Source organism: Chionomys nivalis, chromosome 2 (genome assembly GCF_950005125.1).
Source record: "Chionomys nivalis chromosome 2, mChiNiv1.1, whole genome shotgun sequence".
NCBI classification, from domain to species: domain Eukaryota; kingdom Metazoa; phylum Chordata; class Mammalia; order Rodentia; family Cricetidae; genus Chionomys; species Chionomys nivalis.
Window position 1 is genome coordinate 463,064 of NC_080087.1, and position 10,372 is coordinate 473,435.

The 10,372-nt window shown below is 34.9% G+C and overlaps 1 pseudogene; it reads right to left on the bottom strand.

Moving 5' to 3' along the window:
* Positions 1-9,116: 9,116 nt before the first annotated feature.
* Positions 9,117-10,077, bottom strand: LOC130862853 (olfactory receptor 10AG1-like; annotated as a pseudogene).
* Between the last annotated feature and the right edge of the window lie 295 nt (positions 10,078-10,372).

Genomic DNA, 10,372 nt, shown 5'->3' on the forward strand with positions numbered 1-10,372 from the left:
ATGTTTGATGCATTTATTTTTTCAAGTCCACAAATGTCTTATGTTGGCTGGATGAGATGAATGAATATATTTATGCGTTTTTAAACATAATTTATGAAAATTTTGCTTTTTAACTACAGCATAAAATTTTTGACAATCAAAAAGCACCAAGTATGTAGTCAAAATAAGCCCATGACATGAGATTTATTTTACTCATGTAACATATAGACTCAGCTATATTTCAACAAGGTTTTAAGATGCATACATTATAAATACAGGAACACTGTAAGAAAATTATATCTTTGTACTTCTCTTTTGTTTTTCTATTAAGCCAGAAGCAACTTTATTCCAGAAAAAGAAAAAAATCTCCTTGGGGTACACGAAGCTTATCAGCTACAGCTGTGACCACAGGTAGAGACGGGCTTCTGTAGCTGTGGCCATGGACAGTTTCCAAACTCCCCTTTGTCTGATGAAGCAAACATCAGACATGAACAAAAGAATTTTTACAATCTTGAGATCAAACTCAGATATAAATTACTTAAAAAAAAAAAACCCATTTGTATTAATAGGGTTTTTCGGTTAAACTAGTGTTTGTATTTAGCCCATTGTTACTCTCTGGCATTCCTGATGGTGTTTACCAAAGCTCTCTAGTCCCCTAATATGGCCAGTTTTGCATTCCAGAGAAGAGTATGGGACAATGCACAACCAAAAAGTCACATACATTCTTTCATTTAAACGATAACTTAGATCACGTCAGTTGATGGTCATGAGTGACTGGGGGATATCTAAAAGCTGACCCTCAGCATACAGAGTGACTCTCAGTTTGCAGACGGCCACTTAAACCTTGCAGAGCTATGGGTTGTACAGTAAAGTAGCCCATTGTTAATAGTTAATTAGTGAGAATTTAATACAAACTTTTTTGTTTTTGTGTTTGTAAATTACCTTTCCTTCATTTTTACCAATATAAAGTTTTTAAATCCACAGATTTTATTTGAAGAGTCTCTTTAACTCTTATTCAAAAGAAGGTCTTATATCTTTCTTTGTGAATTCCACAGGTTGTTATACTGAGTACAACGAAAGTTAAATCCATGGTTATATGGTTGCAACTTTCAGTTTTGAGCTTGCTGCCTTGAAGAGCAGAGTTCACAACTCCATAAACGCAAGATAATGCCTAGTGGTTGGGAAAGCCCTAGTAAGATTCCATGATATAAAGACAGACAGGGTGTACACTAAGCTGATGTCTAGACTAGCCATCTCATTGAGTTCTGGGATTCTCTGTGACATCATAAGTGAGCAAGTTAAGTAGAAAAGCAACTGTGAATTATTCCTTGCATCAAAATCTGAACTCTGCAAGCATGCATACTCATAGATATTAGGAAAAACAAGGACAAAAGAAAGCAAAAAGAAATGACATTAAAATGAGAAATGAAAAAATAATCTGCCAATGTCAATTTTCTCGAAGCAAATTTTTATTATATAAAAATTCTCATAATATTTCTTTGTATAATCATTCACTGTGATAATTATTATAAACATGACCACGAGAATGTTCTTCTCTAACTTTTTCCTTTAAAACTATCTTATTTCCATTTTCATGGCAGATTTTCCAGTTATGTTATTCAGTGATAAAATATGTATGTTTTGTCTAACTTCTCTTCTTTAGTATTTATGTTAAAACTGGATCTTTCACCAACTGTCTTGGTGATTGTTCAATGTACATTAATATGAGCAAAAATAACTGACAAAATGAATCTCTCTTATTGATTAGCTTTTCTTTTGTATAATTGGAAGAAATCAACAAATCTAAGGACACCTTCTAAATAGTTGTTCTTTAATAGCACATGGTAAGTATTTAGATATTTCCTATCCTAGCATTCCATTTGCCTTCTAGAGTCATTCAATGATTCATTTAAATTACAAGATTGAAGAAGCTGAATTTATGGATCAGCATTAATACCACAGACTGCTCTTCCAGATGACCTAGGTTTCATTCTGAGAACTCACAAGGTGACTCACTAGCATCTGTAATGTTAACTTCTAGAAATCTGATATAATCTATTGACCTCCACAGACACAAGACATTCATGTGGCCCACAGGCCTACACGCAAAGAGTCATTAAAAATGTAATAAATTAAAATTTAAAATAATAAATTGGTAGATACATATGATCTCATGCTCTTGTATTATTAAATTTCTCTATGCAACTTTCAATATATATGCAATCAGTTCTTTTACCAACAGCATAATTAGTACAATTTGACAAATATCTAACTTAAATTACCACAAATTGACTCACAATGCTAGGATTAGAAATATCTAAATACTTATAATGTGCTGTTAAAGAACATTAGAAAGTGTCATTAGATTTGTTAATTTCTTCCAATTATACAGAAGAGTAGAGTTATGTGAGATATGATTAATGGGTAGATCATTTTCAGAGTAAGACTTAATCTGTGGCATTTTAAGATCATCTTGACCTAGAAGGTCAGAGTTATCTTTGGTAAATAGTGTAAGGAAAACACTTGATCTTACCTCTACACATCCACTTTATATTGGCAGTGGAAGTAAATGGAAATTTTATCTTTTGTATTTTATATGTTCTTGCTTTCTTCAGGCAGTTGCACTGACTCCATTATAATTATTTTGGTTCCAGATAGAGATTGTTATTTAAGAAGGACAATCAACCCCCTGGGGAACATTTCTCCTTGCATCAAATTAATTTTAGGATACTATTCATAATTAATTTCTGGGAAACTGATATTAATCAAATTTATGTTCTTCTATTATCAAAATATCAGAATACTTTTATACTACTGACTATAGCTTTTTACAGTATCACTTTTTGGATCTAGAAATCACAGTTGTTGCTCCTTTCTCAGCAATCAAACAATTAAAAGACAGCTCAAAAACATAAAGTATTTGGATTCTCTGAGTATTTTTCATCTTTTCATGAAAGTTAAGCCAGAGCAGATGGGAACTGGGATCACTAGTTTTCCTGGCCCAGATGGTTAGGTTTGGGTTCCAGTTCCTAGAGCTAGAATACTAATCCCAGCTCCGGCTTTAGCTGGTCGATCTCAGGTAAATGGCTTTTTTGTAAATTCATGCCCCATAATGTGGGCACCAAAATGAAGCTTGGAAAAAAAAAACAAAAAACCAAAACCTCAGAGAGAGAGAGAGAGAGAGAGAGAGAGAGAGAGAGAGAGAGAGAGAGAGAGAGAATTTGGGGATCAAACTGAAAGTCAGAAAAGCAAAACAGTCAAACACTGATTCTTACCTCAAACTCAGTCTGGAAATGGTGATCCTGCCTTTAGGAATCTCAGACTTAGACTGTCTCAGTACTGTATTCTATTTTAAAATCTTTTGTAGGACTGGGATTTAGGGCATGCACTTTTGGTATTAAAGTTATGAACCTTTTGGTTATTTGGCAAACTGATGGGGCTACTGGGATTATAGGTATGTGTTACCATTTTCTGTTACCATTAACAGTGGGACTGTTTTACTCTGTAATCTTTAGGCAAGCTTTATTTATTGAAGTATAATGAGATGTCACTACACAGGGAGAACTTCTCTTTGGCATTATCTTACTGTATACAAAGTTTCCTTGTGCTTGCCACAGGAATTGTGACATTATTTTTTTTATCTGGTGACAGAAATAGTTTATTTATATAAATATTGGTGAAAAGATATGTTTTCTCATATACCTTTTAATAAAATATGAAAAGCTGCTGGAGACAATTTTGTATAGTTATTGATTTTTACTTTAAGAGCAGCAACCCAACTCACATCTCTGTTTTGACCCTACCAACAATAATAATGAATGCATAAAAGTAGCTTCATTTTTTATCCTTTCTTCATAAACATAATATTGATATTAATATCATCCATATATTTATACTGAATCTATAAAAGTGGTATTTCCACACCCTTTTAAGGATATTATATACCTAACTCATTTGACCAGTTATAATCTAGTTATGATTTTTTTAGTAACAAAACTTCATTTTCTGTTTTATTATTTTTTCATTGGATAACTCTTTGTTGTTATCATTTGCAAAAGCATCACATGCATTTTGTATTTATTTTGTTTTATTTTTAAGACATTGTTTCTCATGTAGCCTCAGCAATCCTGGAATTTGCTCTGTAGACCAGGCACTGGCCTTGAACTCAGAGATACACCTGCCTCTGTCTTCTTAGTACTGGATTTAAAAGCAGAGGTATTTTGTATAATCATTGACAAATGTTTCATTTAGCACAGGTTTTCATTTCTTCCATATCTTATTTAGGATTGAGTTGGTAATACGAACATACTTACTTTTTTAAAATTTATTTAAAATTTTATTAAAAATTTCCTCCTCCTCCCCTCCTCCCACTTACCTCCCCTTCCCCCCACTTCTCTCCTCCTCCCTCTCCAGTCCAAAGAGGAGTCAGGGTTCCCTGCCCTGTGGGAAGTCCAAGGTCCACCCCCTCCATCCAGGTATAGGAAGGTGAGCATCCAAACAGACTAGGCTCCCACAAAGCCAGTAAATGCTATAGGATCAAAACCCAGTGCCATTGTCCTTGGCTTCTCAGTCAGCCCTCACTGACCGCCACGTTCAGAGAGTCCGGTTTGATCACATGCTAGATCAGTCCCAGTCCAGCTGGCCTTGGTGAGCTCCCATTAGATCAGCTCCATCAACTCAGTGGGTGGGCGCACCCCTCGCAGTCCTGACTTCCCTGCTCATGTTCTCCCTCCCTCCTTCTGCTTCTCATTTGGACCTTGGGAGCTCATTCCAGTGCTCCAATGTGGGTTTCTGTCTCTATCTCCATCCATCTCCAGATGAAGGTTCTGTGGTGATATGCAAGATATTTATCAGTTTGACTATAGGATAGGGCCATTTCAGGCTTTCTCTCCTCAGCTGTCCAAGGAACTAGCTGGGGACATCTCCTTGGACACTTGGAAACTCCTCTAGAGTCAAGTCTCTCGCCAGACTTAAAATGGCTCCCTTAATTAAGATATATACTTCCCTGCTCCCATATCCACCCTTCCTTTATCCCAACCATCCCATTCCCCCAAGCAATCCCCATCCTTCCCTTCTTTTCTCTCCCCATTTCCCCTTACCCCTATTCGATCCCCACCCCTGAGCTCGCAGTATTTGCCAGGCAATCTTGTCTACTTCCATTATCCAGGAGGATAACTATATGTTTTTCTTTGGGTTCACCTTCTTATTTATCTTCTCTAGGATCACAAATGTCTTTTTTCAAAATAATTAGAATATGAAATATCCTGCAAATAAGTTTTATTTATATTTTAATGCTCTCAGCACTATTGAGATCTGTTTCCATGAGTCTCTATTTCCTATTCTATAAAGTAGATAGCTAAAGTCTATTAAAACCAATATTCTATTATATACAGGATGTTAGTATATAGCTCTGGCCAGCTGGAAACTTCTTATATTTTCCAGAATGGCCTCAGAGACACAATTTAAGCTAAAGGGAACGTGAATTAAAAGAATGTACCCAGTTGTCCTTTACTCTCTTTAAACTTGGGAGCTTTTCTCCATTCTCACTACTCCATAAATAATTAAATAAAAACATATATAAGCTAAAATTTGTAACTATTTCTTGGAAATTTAATAATATTTTAATACAATACATGTAATATATATATATGTCAAAAGATAAATATCATTTACTTATTTAGGATATAGTCTTTGAAATTTACAGTATGATGCCATTGTCTCTAGTCACTCTGCTCTGCAAAGCTATAACTTACTACCTCCTATCAAACACTCCTGTAGTTATTGTATCCTGATTTTATCTAGCTTCTGGTTACCATGTTTGTGTTCTATAAGAATAAATTGAATATCTATAGATTAAAATATTGTAGAAATAAAAAAGAAAATGAAAATTTAAATTGAGATGCTAAACATTCAAAAATAAAAAGAATGAATTGATCATTGTTATAATTAGCATATTAGGGATGTACCTATTTATTCATTTAATTATTTATTTTAATGTGATCTGATATTCTATGCAAAAACTTGCCTGAATAAAGTGTGCTCTCCTGAAGGAGTTTTGTAATATTTAGAAAATCACTAGCCTAGAGGGTGGGTTGTCTTCATCTCAGAAGAAAACTTGCAAAGCCACCGAGATACATTTGAAAACCCTGTTTTCCAGTGATATTTCTTGATAAATCTTACAAATATGTTAATACTAAAATTCCATGGAATGCCAATGTTTTTCACATTTCAAAATATAAACAACTAAAAATATTTCTACATACATTGATTATGGGCATTAAAGAAAAAGGATAAAAATATTTTAAGGAAAAAAATGTTTTTGGAGGGAGGGTTTCAAGACAGGGTTTCTCTGTGTAACCCAGGGTATCCTGGAACTTGTTTGAATGCTAGGATGACCACTAACTCAGAGATCCACCTGTCTCTGCCTCTAGAGTGATGAAATTGAATGTGTGTACCACCAAGTCCATCTGATAAAAGATTGTTTAAACCCATGTGTGGCAGCAGGCTACTCATCCGAGAGTAAGATGTCTTTAACATGAAATATACGTAATGTTAGCTGGATGTAGACCAAGACTGCTCATTCAATTCCCAGGTGCCCAGACCCGAATAATCATACAGAAATTTTATTAATTGCAACACTCTTTGGCCAAGTTATTAACATCTTAAACTACTCCATTTCTATTTTTCTGTGTATCACTATGAGGCTGTGGCTTACAGGAAAGGATCCGGGCATCTTTGTTTTTCAGCATCTGCATGGCATCTCCTTGACTATGCATATTCTCGCACTTTTCTGTGTTTGGATTTCTCACCTGGCTTTAATCTGTTAAGCCATTGACCAAAAAAGCTTCTTTGTTAATCACTGGTAATTAAAAATATTCACAGCATACAGAGGAAAATATCACATCAACTGGATGTTGAATTTTCTTTAATATAATTATATAATTACAAAGCAATTATTAACCAAAATGCATTACAGCACTAATAGTTTTGTTTTACCTATTAATTGCTAACTCATTTCCACATTATAATGGAGTAAACATTTGTCAAAATTAAGATTTCTATTGCAGTGACTAAAATACCTGTCCATAAAGTAAATTGTGGAGGGAAAGATTTATTCAGCCTAAATTCCACAATGCTGTTCATCGCCAATGGTAGTCATGGCAGTAATTCAAATAAGGCAGGAAGCTGGAGGGTGGAACTAATGCAGAGGCCATGGAGGGCAGCTGTTACTGGCTTGTTTCCTGTGGCTTATTTAGTCTGTTTTCTTACAGAACTCACAACAAGAATCCCATCGATGGCACCACCCACAATAATGTGGTTCCTCGCCAATTGAGAAAATGCTTTAGATCCAGATCTCATAGAGTATTGTAAACTTTAAAATTTGCGCCAGTAAAGTTTACCCTCAAGGTTCAAAAATGATGCTACTATAAGCCAATAAAATCTCCACACAATCTGTTCTTTCTAACCTTGTCTTTTTATTGTTCTTTCTTTTTCTTTATTCTAATTCTTGTCCTGCCTATAATTTCTTAGCTCTCATTCTCTGTCTCAATTCTAATTACAATTTCATTTCTCAGTTGCATTCTTTTTATTCTTTTTTTCTTCGTTTTCCTATCTCTGCTAATTTCTAGGATGCTTCTGCTCCAACTTCTGCTCCAACTTCTCTTAACGCTCTTTGTTCTTACCTAGCTACATAGACCCACAAAAGCCTGCAGGCAGCCCAACTCAGAGACAAGGAAGTTTATAGCCCATAGCACTTTTGCCAAATGTTGCAAAATCTAAAGACATTTTGTATCTGAAGTTTATAGCATTTACTCACTTACTCTAAGCGGTTGGAACAAAGAAAAGACCCAAGCCTCAAAATTACCAGAGGTGCCAGTGGAGGTTTGTCTTCCTCTGGGCTGTGGGTAGATGGTCAATTGTTTTTCTTGAGGTTAAGGCACAGTAGTAAATCTCCTGAATGAAAGTCATCAGTAAACTGAGGTGAAGATGAGCATTAGGAGTTAGGAATCATTTAAAACAAGGCTACTTTGAAATCATTGCTTCTTTACCTACAAGTGAGGTAAAATCAGTCAATGCTTATATTTTCTGTCTATCTGAATAGCAATGAATCTGCAACTTTGGGCACGTAGTAATTGTGTGTCCTCAGATATCTGGGAATTTCTTAAATGGAACATTTTTCATGGACCCTAAACACTGACAAAATGCCTATCAATAAAGATTATTGCAGAAAGGCTGATCCCTGCATTTATGTAGGAGACAGGAGCAAACACTTGATAGTGGGATTGTTTTCACATATAACTAAAGGATGCAATCAGCAAACAGAAAATTCATAGGTAAAATTGTGTCCAGTAAATGTTCAAATAATAATGAACTGTGGGAGATGGATCACAAATTTGTAGCAGAAAAAAAAATAGGCTATTGTGAAGAAACTACAGCAACAGTCACTTTACCCACAAGGCAATAATTCCAACATTCCATACACTGCATTTAAACCTCCATTCACAGTTCCTCACTCTGATGGTTTGACTATATGAAATGAGACTGATTAAATACTAAATAATCCTTTTGCTCATAGCAATGGACGGATTTCCTCAACTGAGGTTCCCTCCTCTTTACTGCCTCTAGTTTGCGTCAAGTTGAAACTGAACTACCCAGTACAGCATACATCTGCATGATACTTTCATGAAATAGAAAATAGAGCAGTTATTTTGGAATCCTATCATAAAAAGAACTAAGAATTCTTTAATAATTCCTTTGTTACTTTTGAAATCAAGAATTTTCTTGAAATTTTATTTGCACATAAATATGAACTAAAATTTGGAATTAACCTATTGCTTGATAATAAACACTGAGTTGGTTTTGCATAACATAAAAACAAGAGCACTCTTCAGAATGACTCAAAATCAAGATTGTTGAAAAATAATCACAAATAAAAAAGAGCAATGTCTATTGTGTTTTATGTACATGGGTTTATATGTAAAAATAATTTTTTAAAGGGGCCATGAAAATGAAGTGGAGCAAGGGTAATGTTACATGGAGTGGGTAAGAAAAAGAGAATAAGGTAAATCAATGACATGTTTGCACTACAATTACAGAAAATAAGAAATTTTAAAAATAAGTCAAGCATGTTTTGCAAGTCAAAACATAAAATGTCTCAAAAGAAACTTTTTCAATGCAATCATAACATCTTTGTTTCTCAAACAGTATATTATGGGATTAAACAGTGGGGTCACAACTGTAGAGAAAAGAGAAAGGAATTTGTCTGTTACTGCTGAGTAGCTGGACTTTGGTCTCAAATACGTGATGATACCTGATCCGAAGAATAAAGCTACAATTATAAGGTGGGAAGAACATGTAGAGAAGGCCTTGGCTCTCCCAGTAGCAGATGGAAGCTTCAGAATGGTTGAGATTATTTTTACATAAGATCCAAGTATGAACATAAAAGGAATTGTGACCACTAAAAGGGCAATCACATAAATCACTACCTCTAGCATTAAAGTGTCCTCACAAACTAGGCTCACTACTAGAGGTACATCACAGGAAAAAATGATTCAACTGATTTGATCCACAAAATGGTAGAGAGAAGATCTAATATGTGAACCCTATATGCACAGGAACTTCAAATACCCAACAGCCAGTTGCCAGTTGTATACAGAAACTATTGTTCATGATGACAGGGTAGAGCAATGGGTTGCAAATGGCAACATACCTGTCATAAGTCATAACAGTCAGAATAAGGCATTCAGTGGCCCCCAAACAAAGGAATAAATACATTTGAGTAGCACATGCTATAATGGAAATGCTTCTGTCTTGTCTGTAGAGACTGGTTAATAATCTGGGGAAAATGACTGACACATAACATATTTCTGAGAAAGAAAAATTTCCAAGGAAATAATACATGGGAGTCTGCAGAGAAGGTTCAGTCCTAGTAATTATGATGATAAAACTATTGCTCATCACAATAATTAAATACACTATCAAGAACACCACAAAAAGAAATTCTTGCAAATTGGGAACATCAGAAAATCCAATTAAGATGAATTCTAACAACATGGAACGGTTCTTTTGTTGGGGAGTTTGCAATGTGGATACATCCATGTACGACAGGTATCAAGGCTATAAGTCATTTACTCCATGGTATTCAAAAAATTTGTGACAAATTGTGTATCAAATCCACAGACCCAGTAGAGATGTCCACTTGTATTTCTTTCCTTGAGTTATTTGCAAGCCTATGTAGTCCCGTTTCCTAAATTTTCGTAGGATACAAGAAAGGATATTTAAAACCTGTTTTTCATACTCACAATAAAGAATCATGGTTTGTCACAAACCAAAAGAACAAGACACAGAGCAACAACACAAGATCTCAATGGTTCAAGCTGTCTATCCTTTGGCT